General features: G+C 33.5%; 1 long non-coding RNA gene across 1 annotated transcript; it reads left to right on the top strand.

The window, feature by feature from the left end:
• Window positions 1-7,594: 7,594 nt before the first annotated feature.
• On the top strand, window positions 7,595-25,294 carry LOC120209782. Its single transcript, XR_005524437.1, has 3 exons — window positions 7,595-7,728; window positions 14,907-14,913; window positions 25,284-25,294. It is a non-coding gene; the product is annotated as an uncharacterized LOC120209782 (long non-coding RNA).
• The last annotated feature ends 858 nt before the right edge of the window (window positions 25,295-26,152 follow it).

Here is a 26,152-nt window from a genome sequence, read left to right as displayed (position 1 = left end):
GACACCTCAGATTCATATTCGGGTCTAGTACGGGTCGGGGTGTTATAATGGGTGTCACAAATTTAGTGGTTTGAGTTCATCAGAGATGCATTTTACTGTTTCTTTCTTCGTAGATGCAGTGTTTGTGGTCGAGTTTAGCTTGTCGTAGGGTGGAGGTTCTAGAGGAGGTCTGATCAACGTCATACAGCGACGACCGACGTGGGTTTAATGATTGAAATTGTAGTTTTTAAAATTTTGAGGTTTTTTAAAGTTTTTGAAATTTTTAGGTTTCTTTAAAAATGTATATTTTTAAAAAAAATCAAATTTAATAGAGCATGACACGTGTCACTTAACGAAAATTTTTAACGATTGTTACGTCTCGAGCTCCTAAAATGGTAACGTTTGTAACGTTAGGCACCTGAATGATTCAAAAAAAAAGTTTGGACACTTATTTAAAAAATGGTATAATTTGTGAACGTATCTTATAATCAAGCCTTTAATCAAAGGAAAAATATTATATACTTTATACCTTGGGAAAAATGATAATATTTAAATTGAGAACCTGTCGCAATAAAGTAGTGTACACTATATAAACATTATTATTTTTTTATTAATTTGAGGTAAGCATAAGACAATTTAAAGATAAATTTTAACCATTTGACATTAAATACTCACACTCTGGTATTCATGGTGCTCAAACATAGGACCTCAAGGAATAACAACAATTCCTTTACCACTAAGGTCGTTTGGTTTGTACACGATATAAATATTAAACTATTGAGTATGGTATAATTATATATGTAATAATAACTAAAATATAATACAACACACAAATATATTAATATGACAAAAATTAAAATTAATATCATTATAATATATGTAAATATATATTTTTAGAAAATTTTATTTTTAAAGAAAAACATAAAAAATATATTAATCAGTCAATTTTTTTATTAATATGAGGTAAGTACAATGCAATATTTGTTCATAAATATCTCTCTATCATTTTACATTGAACGCTCACATCTCTAACATTTATGGTACTCGAACCCGAGACCTCAATAAATAACCACAATTCCTCTTATCATTGAGGTTACTTAGTTGATACTAATCAATCAAACCTAACTATATAAAATAAGGAAACTAAACTCCAATCACGAGGTTCATCTCTTACATGTAGTTCTATATCATTTAATATATCCATCGAATTGACATAATATCCTGAAATAAAATCGAAGAAATAATACTTGAAGGACATAATGGCTTAGTTAATTGTGACAAAAAAATATTGAGAAAATTAAATTACATTACTATGTATATATAAATACATGACAAGTGTATGTATATATAGTTATAAGATAACGGCTTGCATAATTATTATTTAGAAAAATAGGTATTAAGATTTTACGTGAAAAATTATTGAGAAAAACTATATGCACAATAGAAGAAAAATTATTAAGAGAAGAAGAAAACAAGGAGTCCTCATGGACAGTGTAGACACCCCTTTGTAAGGGATTTTTATTGTTTTTTATTTTTATTATTATAATTATTAAATATTAACTATTAATTTAATTTATTCTTGTGTTATTTTGTAGGCTATTAAAAATACCCAATTTGGGTCAAAATCCCAAGCTATGTTACAAGACCTATTATTCTCTTACCCAAACCAGCTGGAGGTCCAAAATAATTACATGCAAGCCCGAATCAAAGTGCTCAGTTGGAAGCCCATCTCCAGCCCAACGATTCAACAGCTTCTTTCCATCCAGCAGGCCATGCAAGTAAACCCCATGCCACAACAAGCCAACAACCGAGCTACAGCTGTCCTATCTACCTTGACAGCTCACATACCAGCACCAATGGTCATGAGTCTGGTCACGAGCAAAAGAACAGATTGGCCCCGTGCTTATCTCCTGGAAGAAAAATGGTTATGGGAGGGGGAATCGATCTTGTAAAAAAGGGGAGTAGAGAACATTTAAAAAAAACGGTTAGGAGGAAGGATCATGGAGCAAAAACCAGAGGAAGAAATGAGAGGCCATTTTTCAGGGGAGAGCATTTCTCATCAAGGAAAAACGGAAGAAAACTGTAAATGGAGGGGGTTTTTTTTTCTTCTTTTCTGAGGTTCGAAATGAAAACAATAATGTAAACAGTGAAGTTGTTTCCCCTATATTCGAATCAAGCAGTGTAAAACATGGGCTTCTTTCCCCATTTTCGTAAGGAAGCAATATCAACATTGAAGTAGGTGTTTTTCTTTTCCATTTTATGTTTTCTGGTTCTTATTTTCGCAGCAAATAGAGAAAAAAGGCTTTCATTTGAGCATTTGAAAGATTCTTCATTTTTTTGTTTTGATTTTTTTCTTTTGATGCATGTTAGCTTCGTAGCAAATAAACATAAAAAAGGATTTTTTTTACCTGAAGCGTTTGAATCTCCTTTCAGAGATCTATGTTGCTCAGGTAAGGTTACCGTTACCAAGGATTGACGATTTCTATTCATAGAGCCTCTTCAATCTCTTCCCTGTTGCGTGGGGTTCTGTCGAAGAAGAGAAAAGGGGGAATTACTAGAAAAATCGAAAAAACCAGGGGGAAGAAACAAAAACAAGAGCCTTACCTTTGAGAGAAATCTTTTTTTATTCGTAATTGGAGCTTGCAACCCTTCGGATCAAAGATATTTCTAAAACCCTTTTTGATTCATGGGTTGTTTAAAGGGTAGAGGATCTGTTTTGGGGTTTTGCATGTTCATTTTCTTTCGCTTGGGAGTGAAACAAGTTCAATAGATGAGATTTTTGGGGTAATTGATTCGAGGTGGGTTGCCTAGGGATTATTGACCCTAATCAGAGCCCTTAGCAACCACAGTCACGGTGGCTGTATGGTTTGAAGAGAGGTTTTTAATCGAGGAAGTAGAAGAAGAATAGAGCTGCGATGCTGTGAGAGGGGGAGAGGGTTGAGAGAAGAGGGATTTGGTTGAAGGTGAAATGGGGGCCTACGGTTCAGATTTGTAAACTAAAATATTATATGTATTAGCACATTAAAACGATGTCATCTGGGTGTTTTGGGTATCCCGGTTGCGTATGGTTTATTTGGGCTAGAGGTCACTGTGGTTTCTACTTAAGTTCATTTTGGTCTTTAAACTATTTTTTTGTTTCTGTTTGTAGCTTCTAGGTTTACGCATTTTCTTTTTTAGTCCTAAACTAAGCTTTCTTCAATTCCATTTTGTTTTTACATTTAAACTTTAATTTCATGGTTTCTTTTTTTAGTCCGTGAGCACGTTATTTTGGTTTTGTATGAATTTTCGCATTTAACCTATAGTTTTATTTCTTGTGTATTTTTGTCCCTTGAGCATATGTATGTTCCTGTTTTGTGAGTTCATTTTCTGTAACTTAGTTTTTTATATGTTCATTTTGGCTCTAAATGTTCATAGTTTCCTTGTAGTTGTGATGCCTATATTTTTATATTTTTAAATCGTTTGTTTCAGACCATAATATTTTGCTTTATTTTATGTTAGTAATCTTCAACTTTTGTTATGTTTATTTTAGACATTACATTGGTTTCTTTAGCTTGTATATGTGATTCATCTTGGTTGTATTTTGGTGTGTTAAGCATGTTGTAACATGTTATTTAATTCAGTCAACATATTTATTTTAAGCATGTCGTTCATACGCATAGATTTAGGTTTAATTTATTTTTTAAGCAATATGCATGATATCGTCATGTGCATAACTTGACAAAAATACATAATTGGATTAAGGGTTATATCCTTTTAATTTAAAATTGTTCTGAGTGGCTCGTCTTAACTTATTAGAGAGCCACTTTTGACGATTTTGAATTAAAAGTGTATATCATCAGTGTCACTTTAAAAAAGTGATCAGTCACTTAAAATTTGAGAATGAAAGAAAAAGAAATGTTCGGTTATTTAAATTTTTCGAGAAAATATTGTTAGAACTCATCTAAGATATGGTCTCGATATTTTTAAATAATCAAATATTCTTCATCTTTCTAAAAGGCTTGGTAATTTAAATTTAGTTTATTTTGGTGCATTTGAATATTATAATGAAATAATAATATTTTTTTATTTCGATTGGAGTAAGAATTGATTACCTCAAGTTATGAGGGATTTGTTTCTTCTTAATATGAAATAATTTAATATTATTATATTTCATTGTAAAATTCATATTTTGTTGTTTTATGGGGATCATAAATTAAATTAAATTAAAATTTATAAATTTCATTGCAAAGACATTAATTTATCGATTAGGTGCCGATTTAGGGTGTTGTGGGGGTGCTAATCCTTCCCCACGCGTAACCGACTCCCGAACTCGAATTTTGGTAACACATACCTAATTTTATCGTTTTAATTAAAATTAATTTTTTATTTAAAATGGTAAAATGTTTTTGGGTGTCCAATCACACCCTAATCAAAGATTGGTGGCGACTGCTCGAACCGTACGTTTTATTTTAAAAAGGAATCCCATATTTTTTGAAACGAGAGGTTTTCTAAATCACATTGTTTTTAATTAAAAATCAATCAAAAGAAGATAATTAAAAATGGTGTGGCTTTTAAAATCTCAAATCTTAAAAAAATCGTTTCTACAGCTTGGCGACTCCACTAGGACTTTTTTTCGAGGGTCAGGCCGATAGTCGATTAATTAATTGTCTTTGCAATGAAATTTACAAGTTCGTTCTAATTTGGTTTTTGATCCCTTGTTTGGTTTTATAATTTTTGTTTAATTTAATTAACTACTAAGTAGTTTCGTTGACTTATTTGTTAATGTTTTCAGATTAATTGTGTGACTTAAAAGGAATTTGAGTTTTGATTTCAATTTGATATGATTGTGTGTTTTTCAGTTTTCCTTACACACTGCACAATTGCTTTATCATAACATGAGTTAAAACTCCGCTCTGTCCGATTTAAGTAGGAGTGAGAAACTACTCCCTCGTGTGGTTTTCACCTTCACATGGAATAGTGGATCGCTCATGGAGCTCACGTCTTATGGTCCTTGTGATGGTATTCACCTCCGCACGAACATAAAGAGGTGTGTTCCCTCGAAATTGAACTCGATCCCAAAAGCCTGTGATGGGCCAGGATTGAGGGTCCGACAGCTCAAGGGGGCACCGGGTATATATCTTGTTGGGTAGGATCTACTAAAGCATGATTGGGTAGTCATCATGTGAGGGTAGGTTTTATTTAATGATTTTGATACTTATTATCTTGTTGTTTATCTTATGTGCACTAACCCTTTTTTGTTCTATGTCTATTTTATTTTGATTTTATTGCATTCACATCTTCATGTCATTCAAAGGTGTTAATTCGCAAGTGATTGACTAATAAGAAGGCTGGTCATAATGAGATAAGAAATTCTTAACCATGTAGTCAAAATCGGGAGATCCAAAGATGTTCAAACAATCCATTAGGAAGGACATCCAATGAATGAAGAAATCTGAAATTGATTGAAGACTTCCTTTAAAGGAGAAAAGGCCAAGATGATCCCCCAGAAGATATATACAGTCATACCATGGACAAAAATAATCTTCATAAAAACATGAAGACCACTTCACGTTGGAAGTAAAAATGGAGATCTTAAGATTCAATTTAAGGACATCTGGCGTCATCAAAGGTGATAAAATATGCCGACAACTTTGGGTGCAATGTTAGATTCCATGAAGAGTACGACTCAAGGAAATGAAGAAATGAAGAATCACAATTGTATTTTGACTACATGGTGTAATGAAATCTTGTTGTCTAAATGAAGGTTGTTCTATGGTGGTCACTTTTGGAATTAACACCTTTTGCATTTGCATTTGGCATCCACATTTGCATTCGCACTGCTTTAATTTAAGCATTTTTATATGAATCAATCAAGAAAACATGAGAGTAACTCATGAAGGATACTATGACAAAAGCTCTGAAAGCAAATTGAAGTTACTCGGGGTGTGTTTTTGGAAAGATAGAAAGTAATGAATGAGAGAATCCAAGAACAACTTGTAAAGACCCAACAAGAAATGATTGATGAAGCAAGGAAGTTCCAAGTGTAATCCATAGAACAGATGTCCAAGTTGATGAGCATGATGGTTACAGTGATATATGGGGAGAAATTGTTAGAGAATCCTATTATCCAAGAGAAGATGAAGACTTCAAGTGAAAATTAGAATGTTGATTGTGCCGCCAATGCGATGAAAATATATGATCAAGAACATGTTGGGAAGTATGGTAATCCAAGTCAACTCCAAGGATTAGGTACGACTCTAGAAAATGTGACAGAGAACATGATGGGAAAAGCGAAAGCTAATGAGGTGAATTAATGTTATGCCCAGAGTCCCCATAACCATAAAAGAAAAGAAGCAACTAGTTGCATGAGCTGACAAAAGAAAGTCCTATGATTGAAAAATGCTTTAAAAGTGTTTCAAACTTCTATCTCAGATCTGTACCCCCATCTAATTAAAGGTTAATACACTACAAGAAAATATACCTTTAATGACACACGAACGATGACACACGCTAATTTATGACTTGCAAAACATGTGTGTCATAAAAAATGTCATGCTTTTTAAAATCTGAACAATTTATGACTTACAATAATGTGTGTCATATTTAATAGTCATAATCCAAAAATTTTAGAAAAACACGGAGTACAAATGAATTTTGTGTGTCATCTTTAGGAGTCGTATTCTAATTCCGCCCCCTTATTTTTCATCCTTAATTTCCCGCTTCTGCTTCCCCCTAGTTAACAAAAGTTTACGCTGTGCTTCTCCCATTTTTCTCTGTTTTCCCTTTTTGTCTTTGCAACCTCCCAGTACCGGTTTGACCATTCACCACAACGCAGTCGAGGGACTCAAAAATCAAGGGTTTCCACAGGTAATCCTCGTTCTCTATTCCAACATTTGTGGGTTTGTTGATTTCTATTTTGTCTGATTTAATGGGTTTGATGCTTTTACTTCATATATGTTTTTTTGAATCGAGATTTGTTGCATGCATGCTTGTTTCATTTTCTATTATTTGTTTAATCGCTACTGATTTGTTCATTTCATAGGTTGTTTAAGTGGGTTATTTTGGTTTTTTTTACTTCAGTGGACTCTTATGCTAGTTCTTGATCTCTTTTTGATTTTTGGGTTTTGATGGATTATGTATTTTGGTTTAAAAAATGTTAAACTTTTATTGTCTTGTGATATATGTTTTTTATGCTTGTTGAAATGTTTACAGACATATCTTGTTTTACTTGACTTGAAGTATCATTGTTCGACATGGATAAACCTAAAAAAGAATCCCATATCCATTGCTCACTTCCGAGTCCAAGCGATATAGGTCTGAATGACCCTACAATAATATATATTTCGAGGATTTTTGGAAGGTTATATTATGTTTGGGATTCTTTTGTTTAAAAAAAATGAGGAGTCAGGGAGGTTCCTCTGCTTCCCAGTTCCCACATATGTATTTCATTTGCTAACTAGAATGGCTTCAACTTTTTACCTAATTGCCATGTTTCAGATGGATTTACTTTTGGTTACTTATGGCTGTTGGTTGTGGACTTTTCATTAGTGAAGAGGCTTTAAATATATGGGTCTGTCCTTTGCATTGGTACTTAATGTTTCACTAACACAACTTTTCCTTCCTTTTTCTGCTTTATATGTTGTTTGGATTCTTCTTTTTATTTGAAGTATCGATATCTGACATTTTGTATCGGACATATAGATATGTGGATATGACCTCCAAAGATCTTCTAAATGCATAGAAATAACTTTAAAAAATCTAATAATACATGTATTCAACACTCATACTTACGTTCGAGTAGTATAGTTCCCTTTTTATTGTTTTGCTAGTTTAACTGAACACTCCCTCTTGAAATTTAATTTTTGTTTTTGATAAATGTAGGTTGCCATAACTTTGGCATGGATGCTATCATTGGATTGAACATGACATTCCTTTGCTGAGTCTCTCTCAAGAAATGCCCCATACATAATATCCACAGTTCTCGGGGTATACTGGTTAATGGCATCTTATCTTATTATTTATTTTAGTCGAATTTTGTAACTATATGTTGCTCCGACTTTTCATTCGTTTCTTAAAGTGTTTATTTCTAAAATTTTTGTCTGTCATATAGGTACTAGCATATGACTTTTAAGAATCTTCTGTCTAATATAATCATTTCAGACATGTACTCCTATCTGATGCTCACACCCGAATTCAAGTAACGTAAAATACGATTATTAACTTAGATAAGAATACATTCTTTGAATGATGATTACGATTATAGGCAATGAGGCTTTCTCATGTTACAACCATGTGCTTCAACTTAAATTACAACAAGCACAAGACAAAGATTTTGAGGCTAACACCAAGAATGTTAGAAGATATCGAATAGGCTAACATCAATAATTTATCTAACATTGTTAGGGTTTGTTCCAGTTTCGAATAGGTTTTTTAGATTTTATGAATGGGTTATTACCCTTGAACATTGTTTTATAGCATAGTACAAAATGAATTTGTTAGTGTTACTTTGTACTCGGTAATTTGGGGTAAACATTTTGTTCTTTATATCTTATATAAATATTTCATCAATCATCAGTTATAAAGTTGTAGTTTTGCTAATACTTTATAATTATTTAGGTTGGTAAGTAATGGTCGATGGATAAAGCATGGATTTTGTCTGATAGGTCATCTGATGCATATGAAGTGGGTGTAAACACCTTTCTAGACTTTGCACAAAGTAATGATCCAAATTCAGATCTTATTCAATGTCCTTGTATACATTGTATCAATTTGTGGCACCACTCAATTCAGACCGTGTGCTATCATCTGTTTTCCTATGGCTTCGATGAAAGTTATAAGGTTTGGTCTTTCCATGGAGAAAGACAGCTCGAGCTTGATTCTAGATGCCCTAACAAATCTATTCCTCCCGACTTTGATTATACAAGAGATATGCTACATGATGCCTTCAGAGATGTAGAAAAAGAACCCGATTAATTGAAGTCACTTCTTGAAGAATGTGAGAAGCCACTTTACGTAGGGTCAAAGTATAATGCACTTAGTAGATTATTGAAATTCCAATATATCAAGGGTCAATTTGGGTGGTCTGAGGCTAGTTTTGAAGTATTGTTAGGTGCCCTAAAAGATGTCTTACCATTAAACAATAGAATACCTAACTCCTTATATGATGCCAAGAAATTTCTAAAAGGAGTAGGTCTACAATATGAAAAATTCATGCATGTGAAAACAATTGTGTTTTATTCTGGAAAGAACATAAGGAAGCTTCTCAATGTCGAACTTGTGGCACATCTCATTGGAAGAATAATACCAAAAATGTACCTTAAAAAGTTTTATGGTATTTTCCTCCCATCCCCAGATTTAGGAGAATGTTTTCGTCACCAGAAATGGCACAAGACTTAACTTGTCATGCACAAGGTCGGGCTAATAATGGTATGCTAAGTCATCCTCGCGATTCCCCCTCTTGAAAGCTTGTTGATATAACGTGGAAAGAATTCGGAGAAGAAAAACGAAATCTTAGATTAGCCTTGTCCGCTGATGGTATCAAACCTCACAAGTCATTAAGTTCCAAGTATAGCTGTTGGCCGGTTATCTTAATAACTTATAATCTACCCTCTTATTTGTACATGACAAGAAAATTCATGATGTTGACTCTATTGATATCAGGTCCAAAACAACCTAGTAACAATATTGATGTCTACTTGGCACCATTGATAGCAGATCTAAAACTCTTGTGGGAAACTGGTGTGAAGATATACGATGCTTATAAGAAAGAATACTTCAATCTAAGAGCAATATTACTTTGGACTATAAATGACTTTCCCGCATATGGTAATCTTTCGGGGTATGTTACCAAAGGTTATTATGTGTGTCCAATATGTTGAGAGAATACTTATTCACAGTGGTTGCCAAATTCGAAAAAAGTATGCTTTCTTAGTCATATAAGATTCCTGCCACTTCAACATCCTCTTCGTAAAAGAAATTTTTTTTTCAACAATCAACAAGAGAATTATGTTATAAAACAACCATTATCAGGTGAAGAGATTTACGACTATCTGACGGGGTTTGAGACTTCATGGGGTAAGAAGACAACAACTAAGAAGAAAACGTCAAAGAAGAAACGTCAAAGAAGGAAAAATAAAGCATAGATGAGAGAGCTAAATTTTGGCAAAATAAATCAATTTTTTTGAACTTGAATATTGGAAGAAGTTGCTCGTTCGTCATCAGTTAGATGTTATGCACTTAGAGAAAAATAAGTGTGAGAGTGTTTATGGGACATTGTTGAATTTGTCTGCCAAGACGAATGATGGGTTAAGAGCACGACAAGATCTTGAGGTGATGAGCATTAAGCCTGAATTACAAACTCAACCAAGAGGAATTCGTACTTGGCTTCCGCCTACGTGCTACACATTGAATACCATAGAAAAACATCAGTTTTACGAGACCCTCTCTACCATAAAAGTGCTTGATGGGTATTGTTCAAATTTCAAGAATCTCGTGTCTGATGATGTATCAAAGATGAATGGTTTGAAGTCTAATGATTGTCATGTACTGATGCAACAACTTCTCCCTTTTGCAATAAAGGGGGTGTTACATGTGAAAGTGAGGAAAACAATCTTAGGTTTGTGTTATTTTTTCAACGTGTTGTGTAGTAAAGTTGTTGATGTTAATAAGCTAGGCAAGTTGTAAAGTGACATCGTATTAACTTTGTGTTTGTTAGAGAAGTATTTTTCTCTTTCGTTTTTCGATGTCATGATCCACTTGATGGTGTATTTAGTTAGAGAGGTGAGGTTATGTGGCCCGGTTCATTTTAGGTGGATGTATCCATTTGAGAGATACATGAAAACACTCAAAGGCTATGTACGGAATCATCATCGACCCGAAGGTTGTATTGCAGAATGTTATGTGGCAGAGGAAGCCTTGGAATTTTGCTCAGACTACTTAAAAAACATGAAATCAATTGGCAATCCTCATGAACGTGTTGATGAAAAAATTCGCACCGGTAAACCTTTATCACGGGGTACAATCGAGGTTGTAGATGCTAAGCTACTTGATGAAGCTCATCTTTATGTATTACGAAACACTGCTGATGTGGAGCCGTATATAGAGTAAGAACCACTGTGTCTTCTTTGTACTCTATGTAATGCATTAAACTTTTTATAACTTCTAATATGATTCTATCTTCAAATATTATTTAGGCAACATATGTTGGAATTGAAGGATCATAACCCTCGTGCCTCTCGAAATAGTAAATGGTTGCAGACTCAGCACAGTCAAACATTTATTAGTTGGCTTAAGTCCAAGGTTGATACACATTTCGCTAAAGGGGAAGACATTTGTGAGAGTGTTCGTTGGTTGGCCAAAGGGCCAAGTTTTGCTGTGAAGAAATATATCAGTTTTGGCATAAATGAGTATCGGTTCCATACAACATCTCGAGATGAATCAAGAACAACTCAATGTAGTGGAGTATCTCTAGTTGCACATGTTAAGCAGATTGTTAGTTCAAAAGACTCAAATCCTATGTATGGAGCTGTTACTTACTATGGTCGTATACATGAGATATGGGATCTTGGTTATCGCATATTCACTGTTCCTGTTTTCATGTGTGATTGGGTTGATAGTCGTGGAATAAAAAAAGATGATTTTGGATTCACAATGGTTAACTTTTCTAGGCTTGATCACCAATCTGAACGCTTCATATTAGCTAGTCAAGCCAAACAAGTTTTTTATGTTCAATATCAACAAGATGCAAATTTGTCTGTTGTCGGCTTCACACCACATAAGATGTACAAGTATGGAGAAAATGGTGAAACTGATGATATGTTGGAATACCATGCTACTTTTGATTTTTCACAAGACTCACATTTAGTAGAACTTGATGATGATTTCTTGTGTACACGCCCGGATGGCGAGGGCATATTAATTTAAAATATTTTGTACAAAATAAAATCTTTTTGAACTTTTTGGTATGTTTTTATTTCAACATCTGTATGTTATTAATTCTGTCCCAACTGCAAGAAATAGCAATGTACTAACTTTTTTTATTTGAATCATGTTAAAACAGGTTGTACTTGGTACCAAGGAATCGGATCAGTCTTTTAGTCATAATGAAGACTCTAAACAAAGAGGCCTGACAATAAAGGGGAAAACTACTAAAGGAAAAGTTATCGTTACTTACAATAAAAAAGGTGTTCCGATTGGCGTTGAAGCAACGAAACTTGCTTCTTTTGAGGGCATGGTAGCAAGATCAATGGTGCCTATCACTTATGCCACTTGGCGAGATGATGAACAGGAAAAAAAGAAGACTTATGGCAATACATTTTGTTATGTCTAACATCTGATCTTAACTTCCAATTAATCTTTTTTTTTGTTAAAACAATATTTTTTTTAATTAATGCTTTATGTTTCAGATGAATTTTGAACTTGATCCAAGGAGTCGAAAGAACACCCTTCAATCCATTGGGACAAAGTGGAAGAACTTTAAGCATTATCTGTATAAGAAATTCATTGAGAAGTTTAAGAATGACCCTAATGCAAATTTGCTCAACCCTCCAAAGATGTATCCTTATTTAAAGATAGATGAGTGGAAGGTTTTTATATCGCAAAGACTTTCAAATAAGTGGGAGGTTAGAAACCAGTCTGTATTTGTTATATATATTAGTTTTAGAAACCAGTCTTGATTGTTTTAATGTTTCTAATGCAGGAAATTAGTCAGAAAACAAAAAAAATGCGTGGACAACATAGATACAATTATCGGTTGAGTAGAAAGGGATATGCTGAACTAACTCTTGAGATTGTATGTAGTAAATTAGTTGAATAGTTTATATGTGCAATTGTTTATGTTAATTCATTGTTGTTATTCTTTTTAATTTATATGCAAGAAACGGGAAAGGAGGAAGACGAGATTGATAAAACATTGTTGTGGAAAAAGGCAAGACAAATGAAAAAAGGAGGTTATGACCCGAATGTCCAGATTATTGTTGATAAAATGGTAAGTTCCTATGAACATTCCTACTTTATTTATTTTCATCTTATTGTTATAGAACCATATGAGTTTTAATCCTTTGAATATTTTGAATATGAATATTTGCTTTTACTACAAGAAGAGATGCAGAAGTCAGAAACTTTAGGAGAGGTCAGTTGTGGAACAAATGACATGCTTACCCAAGCCCTAGGTACCCAGGAACAACGTGGGCGTGTACGAGGGATGGGAAAATTTGTAATGCCACACCAATACTTTTACTTACCCAATACCATGAAGAACTACTTAGATGGTGAGAAGAAAAAGATTGATAAAAGGTTCAACCAAATTGAAGGTGCAATAGAGAAACTACAAAAATGGATGAATCATGCTTCTGAAGGCGCAAGTTGCCAAGGGTGGGGCAAAGCAGATTTTGAAGATAACCCACCCGAGGAATTACTTGTAAGTCTTATTAAATTATAGTATGAATTAAATGTAAGTCTTGACTACAACTAATATATATATAATTTGTAGGATACTTCCTGTTATCTTGCGATTGATATTGCCTCCAATATAGTTGCCAAAGGAATGATAGTGAAGCACAATGATCTATCAGGTATTACAAAAAATATCATTTTTCTTTTTGACTTTTTAGAATATTGTATCATAGTAATAACTTTATATAACAGGTGAAAACGTTGAAGTAATGATGGAAATAAGTGTGCAATGAGACGCTTTACTACCGTTTCCACTAGATGAGGAGTTCATTTACAAGGTTAAAGATGAAGTGGGGTTCCTAATGAAGTTGCCTAGACATCTAGTCATTCGATGCTCTGATTTGGTAATATTTTCATTTATTTAAAGAAATTATATATGTCTAATTTAAATGATATATTTATATTTTTTTGTAGGAAAAAGTGTTGGCGTTTATGGGAAAAAACGTGTGAACGGAGATGAAGTAGAAAGTAATAAATGAAAAAAACAACAAAGAGAACTTGTTGAAAAGGAAGAGGAGAAAGGAGAAGGGACACTGCAAAGGAAAACGGAAGAGGAGAAAGGAGAAGGGACACCGAAAAGGAAAAAAAAGAAAGAAAAGGATGAGGGAACACCGCAAAGGAGTAGGACGAGAGCACAAATGAGGACAAGGCTAAGAGTTGAAAGCAACCGTGTTTTGAAAGTTTTTGCACGTATGGTTGATATACAACTTAAAAATGTGGAGTCCGTGAAAGTGCAATGTGAGGACGATATGTTTGGGTACGAGAGTTTCACGTACATAACTTGGGAAGATTTTGAAGTGGTTTTTACTGTGAATGAGATGACCGGTTCTGCGATTACTTGTTATATGATGTAAGTGCATAATTTTAATTTTATTCAAACACAATATATTTAATCATCGTACTTGTCTAATGTTAATATATAGGTATTTGTTTGAGGAAATCAAGAATGGGCCAAAAATAGATCATGGAATTTGTTTTATGAGCCCGTCTGCAATATCGCCATCAGGACGTAAGGCAAAATTCAAAAATAGCGATAAGGCAATTCGAAGTATTACAGATCGATTGTCTCTAAGAAAGGACAATGACATCGTCCTAATGCCATATAATCCCGTGTTTGTTTTTTCATTTGATTATCAATATATTTTAGAAACTTAATTTGGTTTTTCGTTTTTATAAAAGACATTGGGTGTTGGCGGTGATAGATATGAAAGCAACAAGTTGTTATTATCTTGATTGCTTGGGGCCTACCAATGTCCATCAGCAGTTGAAGCAAGTTATTGATGCGTAAGTAACATAAATTATCAAAACATTATAGTATATTCTTTGATATATTTATCAATTTTATAGGGCAATAAAATTGTACACCACTCAAAGTGGATCTAACAAAAGGGTTAGCCTCAATTGGATCAATGTTTTGGTGAGGACTTCGAACGATCATTTCTGGTTTAAATTGCAGCTTTCAATTTGACTAATCGTTTATTGTAAATTGTTTGTAGTGTCCCCGTCAGTCGGGAGGTACCGAGTGTGGATATTATGTTTGTAAGTTCATGAAAGAGATAGTCGAGAACGGACTTCAAGTGCTGGTCAATAAGAATGTAAGCAAACTTTTCTGATATACATCTGTCATATCATACATACATATTAGTCGTAGAACTATCATATGGACTTGAAGTAGGATGATATTATTGGAAATTCATCTACGATAACATCTTGTCTATTCATATTAATAAGAATTGCCATGCTCTTTTTATTTCTGCTGAAAAACTCATAGTTAGATGCTATTCTAGACTTCTAGTTATCACCTTGTAGTTTGAAATGTTTTTTTTATTTTGATGATTCATGTTTCTGTATAGAATGTAGGTTATCGTTTATAATTTGAAACAAACTTAAAAATCTTGTGAATTTAACTTAGTGAAAGATTACATTGATGGTAAACTTCTTGTTATTTGCTTCTACTTATAGATTCTGTTATAAGTAATGAGTGAATTCTTGAATGTAATTACACATTTTACGCATGTGGCAATCGATAATATTTTTCGATATATGAATCAATGTCTAAAGGAATAATTTGAAATGTTCGATGGAGTTGTGAAAGCATTTGACACGTACTAGCACTTAAAATCCAAAATTTTATTTTTTCAAGTACTCTAGACGTAATAGGGACTCTCTTGTGGTGATAAAAGGTCAACAAATGATTGTCGAGTTTTATGTCCTGTAGATTCAATAGTTCTAGATGATGCAATTGTTACTTTCACTTTCTTGTTGGATGCGAACTGGACAAAAATGAGATTTTATGATCAATAAGTCATATTGAAGCTTTGTGAGTTTGATGAATTTAGGAAGCAAAAGATAATTCATTTTAGCACGAGGAATCATGGTGCCAAAAGTTAAAAAATTAGAGCTCCATTGTGGAAGAACATGAGGTTGATTCAGTTGTTCATGCCATATATTTTTTTTTATTGAAAGCATATACATCGTTGATTTTCACATCATATAGTGCATAATGTTATTATTTGTGGTGATATTGTTGTGAACAAAGTTGGTACTTTTTATAATGCTATTGATTTGATGACTTTGCATAATGTTATTATGCTTCAAAGAATGCATATGTAAAATTGGTCATTTTAGTACTCTTTAATAGTTCATTATATACTTCAATTTAAATAAGTATAAATTATATACTTATTTCATATTTTTTACTTAGGTTGGCGATGGGAAAGAAGAATACACGGATGATGACATTGATGATATTCGCAAAGAATGGGTATCTTATGTGGCAAACTTTATTGTGCCTTGATATTTTGTATCGACATATGATTAATACAATATTTTTTATAACTTAACGTGAATATATTGTATGCAAATGGATTGCTTATATATAATATGATACATAGATTTAGTATTATGAGGCATTCAATGTGATTTAGTTTGATTATTTGTCAATCTACAATATATATATATATATATAATTTACGAAATACAATCACGACAAACCAACGTTTGTCCTCTTTTTTAATGATGTGTGCTTCAATGACACACAATGTAAGTCATACATGCGTGTCATAAATTTAAGACACACAAATGTATGTCAAACAGATTTATGACGGGGGCTTCAATGACGCGCAATGTAAGTCATACATGCGTGTCATAAATTTATGACGCACAAATGTGTGTCATCTTAATTTATGACGGGGGCTTCAATGACACTCAATGAACGTCATAAATTTTTGTCATAAATGTGTGTCATAAATGCGCGTCATATATTTATGACACACAGCTACGCATCATCTGAAATTCATGTCGGTGGCTTCAACGATAGGTAAATATGTGTCATCCGCACCCATAGATGACGCGCAATGCGCGTCATTAAAGGGGTTTTTTCTACTAGTGATACCTCACACCGAGGCCAGTGAAAGTGCAACCCAACCCTTATGGCCACATCTTGTGACTTCCACTTGGGGGCATTGGGGCATTCTACGGGGAATTGTAGGTTATTGCTAAAGGAAATAGATAAACTTTTTGAAAACGGGACGTTGACACAAGAATTGGTGGAACATTGGATGACAAACTCGAGTGGGGTATCAAGGCACAATGTGTAACATCCGTATGGGTCAAGTACCGCTGCATTAGATGAGTACTATGGCATCCTAATTAGGAAGATATTATTTCATTCCATCATGAAGATTTATTTCATTTGCAACATCTTGTTTGAATTTATTTTTTATCCTTTATCAGTTTTTTGTAAATATTTAAATAAACTTATGTTACTTTAAAGAGAGTGAGCATTGAATTGAATTTGCAACTTGAAATTATTTCAATATCAACTGAATTAAAAAATCTGTAAATGATCAGAGTTAGAGTTCTTTGACAAAGTGACATGATTAAAAACTGATAAAACAAGGACCTTGGATATTACCCCCGGAAAATACAATCGAACAGCATACATTTCTATTGCGGGGACCGATATAACCTTATCCTCTTATAAGGGAATGAACAAGAGGCTTGGTATTCAAGTATGCATAGGAGCGGATAACATGGGGCATCTCTTATGTATGATGTTACAAAACTGAATAGACTACACTTCAGTTGAGGACGTTCAATGATGATCATGATCTTTACAGATGGAATAATCGAGTAGGTGAATCTAGTTTAGGCCAGTTGCTTGGAAATTAAACTCTAAGGATGATATTTTCTAACTTTCAACAACACCTAGACTATAATAGGTTCTTCTTAACAAGCTTAAGAAGTTGAATCTGTATACCCATAATGTAATTATATATGTACACAAATAAAGCTGAGTTATTCCACTAAAGCAATTGGTTATAGAGGAAACTCAAAAGTCGTGGCTTTATGAATAGATTATATTCAAACCATGACATTGTTCGGGTACTTGGCAGTTCAGTATTTGTTCTACTGCAATTGTCAAGTCAAAGATTTTGTGATGAGATGAACCCTTCTGCTAGCCCGATAAAGGCGATTATAATATATACACAATAAAGATGAATTCATCTAGCCAAACAATGGCAATTTATCTAAATAAGGAGTTTCAGTAAAGATGGACTAAGGGAGTTAAGGAACACCTATTATAGTCAATTTCACAGGAGCACTCATGAATTTCATTTTTATAAGGATAAAAAGTTACAAGCATAAGTTGTTTCACTGATATCTAAAATAAACTCTAGAAAGGAGTGATCAAGTGGAAAAAGACTGAGTTCCCCACTTTGGAGTCAAATGAAGATTGAATCAACATTTATGCATTCTTAAGAACAACATTTGCGTAAAAGAAAATACATTACATTTAATTCCATTTGCATTTAAACACATGGTTTTGACATATTTTCAAGTGACAAGAGAAGATTCATGATGTCAAAAGCCTGACAAGCTGAAAGAAATATTCTAAACCTCAAACATAAAGAATCATGTTCCCTGAAGAACAGAGAGGTCTAATCCTCAGAAGAAGCATTACTTTGACGTGAGGACTATCAGATATAGGAGAAAAAACAAAGATTCTCGTGTATAGAGAAGCAAATCAATTGATTAAAATAACTTACAAACATGAGATTGGGGCAAGTCAATCTTAAGCCTTCACGGAAGAGTACTAAAGCAAATAGATCTTAAGCCTTCACGGAAGAGTAGTGAAGCAAATCAATCTTAAGCCTTTACGGAAGAGTAGTGAAGCAAGCCATCAGTAAGCCTTTCGAACATGATGATTAAATCCTTCGGGTAATTTGTCAGGCTTCCGAGCAAGATGATAAGTCCTTTGGGCCATCTTAAGCCTTCACGGAAGAGTAGTGAATCAAATCATCTTAAGCCTTCATGGAAGAGTAGTGAGACAAATTAATCTTAAGCCTTCACGAAACAATAGTGAAGCAAATCAATCTCGAGTCTGATCTCCCCTGAAGGAATAGTAAAGTATACTCATTTTATGAATATGGTTCGAGTCTTATACTCCCTGAAAGAATAGAGAGAAGACACGTTTTATGAACATGGTTCGAGTCCTATACTCCCTAAAAGAATATGGAGTAGACACGTATGCTGAAGATTGTTTGAGTCCTATACTCCCTGAAAGAATAGGGAGAAGACACGTTTTCTGAAGATTGTTCAAGTCCTATACTCCCTGAAATAATAGGGAGCATACACGTTTGCTGAAGATTGCTCGAGTCCTATACTCCCTGAAAGAATAGGGAGCATACACGTTTGCTGAAGATTGTTTGAGTCTTATACTCCCTGAAAGAATAGGGAGCAGACACATTTGCTGAAGATTGTTCGAGTCCTATACTCCCTGAAAGAATAGAGAGCAGACATGTTTGCTGAAGATTGTTTGAGTCCTACACTCCCTGAAAGAATATAGAGTAGACACATTTACTGAAGATTGATGGAGTCCTATAATCCCTGAAATAATAGGAAGCATACACGTTTGCTGAAGATTATTCGAGTTCTATAGTCCCTGAAAGAATAGAGATTGGATAAGTTTACTGAAGATTGTTCGAGTCCTATACTCACTGAAAGAATAGGGAGCAAACACGTTTTATGAAGATGGTTTAAGTCCTATACTCCCTGAAAGAATAGGGAGCAGACATGTTTGCTAAAGATTGTTCGAGTCCTATACTCCCTGAAAGAATAGGAAGCAGACATGTTTACTAAAGATTGTTCGAGTCCTATACTCCGTGAAAGAATAGGGAGCAGACACGTTTGCTAAAGATTGTTCGAGTCCTATACTCCCTGAAAGAATAAGGAACGGACACGTTTGCTGAATATTGTTTGAGTTTTATACTCCCTGAAAGAATAGGGAACATACCCGTTTGTCAAAGATTGTTCGAGTCCTATTATTCTGTTGAGTTAATCGATCTATGAATATGGCCAAGAGGGGGGTGAATTGGAAAATAAAAATTCCGGTGGAAGCTTGTGCAGAAAATTGAAAGTAATTGCGCAGCGATTTAGAGTGGTTCAGTTTTCTCAACCAAAGTCTACGTCCACTACCTTAGCTATCCACACTAAGGATTTTCCACAAATTCACTAATTTGTCTTTCTTTTGAGGACAAAGAGTAACCTTACAAATCCCTCAAGAATTATACCCCAAATTCTTAAGAACACTCTCTCCCAAAGAGAACAATACAAATTTTGCAAACTTACAAGAAAATCCTCACAAGGCAAGATGTTTGCACAATTCTAGAACAAAGAAAGAACACTCAAGAATAATACAATTGAGCACAATAAGTGTTCTTGAAAGCAAAAATGAATATTGAATGAAATAGGCTTGAAAATGCTCAAACTTGAGGTTTGATGCTTTCTTTTTGATTCTCTCTTGATTCTTGTTGATACTTGTTTCTTGTTGTTGATCAATGGCTTCTAAGCTTGTTTAAATACACCTTCAAATGATTCTGAACATTGGGGAAGATTAGTGGAGTTAATAGAGCCGTTTTAGTATGAAATCAATTAATAAAACAGCTTGGAGCGTGGGGAGAATCGGTTCCCTAAGTGTAAAATTCAAATATTTCGACTGTTAAACATGGGGGAATCGGTACCCCCTTGGGGGGGAATCGGTTCCTTCCGGGCATTCTATTTTTCTCGGAGCCAGGGGGAATCATACCCCCTTGGGGGGGGGGGTGAAATCGGTTCCCTCTGGACATTCTGGAATTTTTGGCTTTGAAATGGTTCGAAATACTTTGTAAAATTATTTTGGAATAATTTTAAGATTAAAACTTAATTTTACACTTGAGTAAGGATTAAAAATGACTTTTGAAAGATTTGGAGTAATATTTTGATATTCGAATAATTATATCGAATATACTTAGAAAATATTTTTGGAAAAATCTTATAATTCATTTATCTTAATTTGTTATATCGAAATATCAAAATGTTTTCAACAATCTCCCCCTTTTTGATATAACAAAACATTTTAGTAATTTTAAGATTTTGAAATCAAGTTTTGAAATTACTCCCAAATTACTCCCCCTTACCCTAACATTTCTCCCATTTAAACACTTTAACATTTCTCCCCCTTTTTGTTAAATCAAAAAGACTTTTAAAATATTTTAAACAAGGTTTTGAAATCATTTAACCAATTTATTATAAATATATATAGCTTAAGCTGCTAAGATCACAATCAAGAGAAACGTTAGCCATTAGTTTCATAATCAATATTCATAAACAATGTGACATGGCAAAATTGGTCATATATCTAATTGATGTAAATGATGCAATAATGAATAAATTTAACCAAACCAAATATATAGAAATATAAGTTCAAACATCCATAAATTCAAACAAATTCAAAGTCAAACAATCCACAAATTCAAACATTCCAAAATATCCAAAATGTTAAAACAATAAGTTTGAAGTTTTGATCCATTAAAGATAAGCAAGAACACGGCCTAATCGTCCATCGGTGCATCAGGAGGAGATAAATGTGACCAAATATTGGTCACATCACGTGAAAGTGCATCGACCCTTTCATCCAACGAATCAAAACGACAATTCATCGTTTCGGTGGTAGCAGTCAGATTTGAATCGATAAATGCAAGCCTCAAATCAATGTTCTCCATAAAAGATCGAAAGTATGGAGGCATTTGATACTCTGGACGAGGTTGTTTCTCTATAGGTTCTTGTTCCTCGTGTTGCTCTGGCTCATTGTCGGAGTCGTTTTCTTCCGGAGGTTGATCACCGGTACGAACCCAAAGACTAGTTTTTTCATTAATCTTTCATCCCGATTTAGTTAAAGAAAATAGATTGATTTGGTTTTTGAGGGGAAAAGAAGCATCAAGACCAACTCTAAGCCCAACCTTCTTTAACAGATTACTAAGAATACAACCGTAAACTAAAGAAGAACATAATTTCTTATTGGGAACAAGATTTACGGTTTCGACAAGTTCAGAAAAAATAATATGTGGAAGGTTAATTTTGAGATTATTTTGGACACAATGAAGCCAAAATAGATCTAAGGCTCGAATAGTAGAGTAACGGCCTCCGGATGGTCGAAACCACCAAGAGAACATTAGGTGAAGAAAACGATCATGAAGGTCTATAACACTTGCACTATCCCTTCGCTTATATTGAGATCCTACCGTACGTTTTTCATTGTCTAACCCTTCATTATCTAATCTTAATGCTTTGGCAATGGATTCCGAGTCAAGATAAAAGAATCATCCTAGAAGATAGGATCAGATTCCTATGGTTAAGGTTTTCTCTCAGTTTTTAATGCAAACGACATTAGAGTAGAAGATACGAACAAGTTGATGGTAGACAATTGGTTCAAGCTCGAAGAGTTTGTCAAATTTCCACTCATAAAGAGTAGTAAGATGACGGAAATTGATGTCTAACATGGCTTGAAGAGATGGGATACGTTCTTCCTGGATTTTGTAGGACTCAAAGTATTGACAAAACCTAAAATAGATATTTTGTTTACGACCGGGTTCATTGAAACAAGAATTGCGAATGGTCATGTTTGGTTCATCGGGATTAAGAATATAAATTTGTAGGATAGGTGGATGATTTGGAGGTTAGTTTGGAGGTTGGCTAGAACGACTAGAGGAGGCCCTAGAACGTTTATGAGACATGATTTAAGATAATCGGAATGAAAAGATAACCTTCAATTTTAAAAACATATGTATGCAAAATAATCAATCCCAAAACTCAATTGAGTCCTCAATATTTCAAGGTTCTTTATACCAATCCTAATGGTCAAAGTTTGTGAAAACTATTGAAAAATAATGTTTTGAGAGTCAATATATGTATAGTTTTCATAACAACAACATAATTCAATCAAAACAAAATAATTTGAAAAACAGTTTTTTTTATTTCAAAAATTTCAAAGAACTTTGGAAAATTCTTGTGTTTTTTATGAAATTAGTTGTAAAATATAGTTTCTAATCACTAAACAATCAATGTCCGATCTAAAGTTTAACCTAGAACTAATTAAAACTAGTTTTAAAATCAAAAATTGATGAAAAAGAAGTTTTAGAAAAATACCTTGAAGATTTTCGGATTTGAGTGAGATTAGATGAAGTTTGCACGATTTTGATGATTCCAACAGTTTTAGGAGAGATTATTTGAAGAGAATTCTGATTAAAAATGATTTTTTGATGAAATATGGAGGTAAGGAGAGAGTATAGAGAGGAATGACGGCAAGAGAGAAGAGAGGGTTTGAGAGTTTAGGGGTGTTCTACCCGTGTTAAAAAAAATAGAACCCCAGGGGGGTATCGATTCCCCTACAGGGGGAATCGGTTCCCCTTCAGAGGGGGAATCGATTCCCTTTCAAGGGGGTATCGATTCCCTCTGCACCAAAACTGATAAAATCTGATTTTAAACACTCAAAATGCTAAATTAATTTTCTCTAATGGTATTGGCAACTCATATATTGAAAATTAATCATGTTCAATCAATCAAATTTATCATTAAAATTTATTTGAACATAAAGTTAATTTTCACCAAGAATCATAAACTCCCCCTAACTAAAAGTAATGAATGCAATAAAAAATACTATTATATGCATTTTTCAGTTATTCTTAAAAGTGCTAAAATTATTTTAAACACTAAGTGAAGATAGGTCAGTTAAACATAATTCTCTCCTAAGTTTCCAAAAACGTTTCTTGTCTAAAGGTTTTGTAAAGATATCCACTAATTGATGCAAAATATCAACAAATTCTAGAACAACATCTTCCTTAGTGACATAGTCTCTAATGAAGTGATGTCTTATTTCAATGTGCTTAGTTCTAAAGTGTTGGATGGGATTTTTTAGTGAGACAAATAGCACTAGTATTGTCACACTTGATATGAATGGTACCTACTTCAATTCCATAATCAAAAAAGTTGTTGTTTCATCCATAAAACATGTGCACAACAACTACCAGCTGAAATGTATTCGGCTTCAGTGGTAGATAATGCAACACAATTTTGTTTCTTTGAAAGCCAAGAAATCAGCATATTTCCAAGGAATTGGCAAGTACCGGAGGTGCTTTTCCTATCTAATTTGCATCCTACATAATCCGCATCAGAAAATGCATGCAAGCTAAAGCTAGAGTCTCTAGGATACCAAAGTCCTAAACTAGGAGTGTCCTTAAGGTATCTAAAAATTTTCTTAACATCTAGTAAATGTGATTCCTTATGGCATAATTGAAATCTAGCACATAAGTAAACACTAAACATAATGTATGGTCTACTTACAGTTAGATAAAGTAAAGATCCAATCATTGACGTATATGATTTAACATCCACACATTTACCTCCTTCATCTAAGTCAAGCTTTGTTGATGAGCTCATTGGAGTGTCATAAGGTTTCCCATTTTCCAGCCCAAACTTCTTGAGCATATTTTTGACGTACTTAGCTTGATTGATGAAGATGCCATCTTTTCTTTGCTTGATTTGGAGTCCCAAGAAAAATGAGAGCTCCCCCATCATGCTCATTTCGAATTCGCTTTGCATTAGCTTAGAAAAATCTTGGCAAAGAACATCATTAGAAGAACTAAATATTATATCATCAACATAAATTTGAACTAATAATAAATCTTTACCTTTATGCTTTAAAAACAATCTAGTGTCAACCTTCCCTTTTGAAAAACCTTTTTCAATTAAAAAGTTTGACAATCTTTCATACCAAGCTCTAGGAGCTTATTTTAAACCATAAAGTGCTTTTGTCAATTTAAGAACATGATCCGGAAATTTTGAATCTTCAAAACCTGGAGGGTGTTCCACATACACTTCTTCTTTAATAAAACCGTTTAAAAATGCAGTTTTAACATCCATTTGATATAATTTAAATTCATGAAAACATGAAAATGCTAATAACATTCTAATTGCTTCCATCCTAGCTACGGGAGCGTATGTTTCATCATAGTCTATGCCCTCTTCTTAACTATACCCTTGAACAACAAGTCTAGCCTTGTTTCTCACTATATTACCACTCTCATCAAGCTTATTCCTAAATATCCATCTAGTACCTACAGTAGATTTATTACTAGGCCTTTCAACTAATGTCCATACTTTACTTCTCTCAAATTGATTTAACTCTTCTTGTATAGCTATAATCCAATGTTCATCATTTAATGCTTCTTTAATATTCTTAGGCTCTATGCATGGGATAAATGCAACATAATTACAAATATTTCTAAGAGAAGATCGAGTTGTTACCTCTTTGGATGGATCACCTATGATTTCTCCATCCTTGACATAGTTGTACTCTCTTGGGTAAGATACTTCTCTTTCTTCAATGGTTGGATTCTCGAGAGGATCATGAGTTTCCTCATCTTTCGTTTCTTCCTTTGATGATGGTTCTCCAACGTCATGTCTAACATCATTTGTATTTATAATACCTACATCATCATTCAAGCAAGAATTCTTCCTTGGAAGGAGATTATTATCGAAAACAACATGTATAGACTCTTCTACAACTAAATTTCTTTTATTAAATACTCGATAAGCTTTAGAACTTAAGGAATAACCCAGCAAAATTCCTTCATCACTTTTAGCATCAAATTTTCCAAGATTGTCTTTATCGTTGTTTAAAACAAAACATTTACATCCAAAAGGATAAAAATAGCTAATGTTAGGCTTTTTATTTTTAAGAAGTTCATATTGAGTTTTCTTCAAAATAGACCTAATCATTACTCGATTATTAACATAACAAGCAGTATTTATGGCTTCCGCCCAAAAATATTTTGGAAAATTATTTTCACAAAGCATGGTTCTAGCCATTTCTTCTAAAGTTCGATTTTTCCTTTCAATAACTCCATTTTGTTGAGGGGTTATAAGTGCTGAAAAATTATGACTAATACCATTAGAATTACAAAATTCAGTAAATACAAGATTTTCAAATTCAGTTCCATGATCACTCTTAACACTAGTTATAGAGTAACCTTTTTCGTTTTGGATTAATTTTGAAAACGTGATGAATTTTTCTAATGCTTCATCTTTAGTACTTAAGAATAGAACACAAGTATATCTAGAATAGTTATCTACCAAGACAAATGCATATTGTTTTTCACGCAAGCTAGTAGTTCTAGATGGTCCAAAAAGATCTAAATGGATCAATTGCAATACTCTACTAGTTGATACATCATTAATGGATTTAAAAGAAACTCGCTTTTGTTTTCCTTTAGCACAAGCATAACAGATTTTGTCATTATCAAATTTTAGTTTAGGCAGTCCTCGAACCAAATCACCTTGAATTCACCGTTGTAAAACACTCATACTAGCATGACCTAGTCTCCTATGCCATAACCAACTATCATGATCATCCTTAGAAACT

This window comes from Hibiscus syriacus, unplaced genomic scaffold (genome assembly GCF_006381635.1).
Source record: "Hibiscus syriacus cultivar Baekdansim isolate YM2019G1 unplaced genomic scaffold, ASM638163v2 tig00020138_pilon, whole genome shotgun sequence".
Taxonomy (NCBI): domain Eukaryota; kingdom Viridiplantae; phylum Streptophyta; class Magnoliopsida; order Malvales; family Malvaceae; genus Hibiscus; species Hibiscus syriacus.
This window is presented reverse-complemented; position numbering and strand designations above follow the sequence as displayed.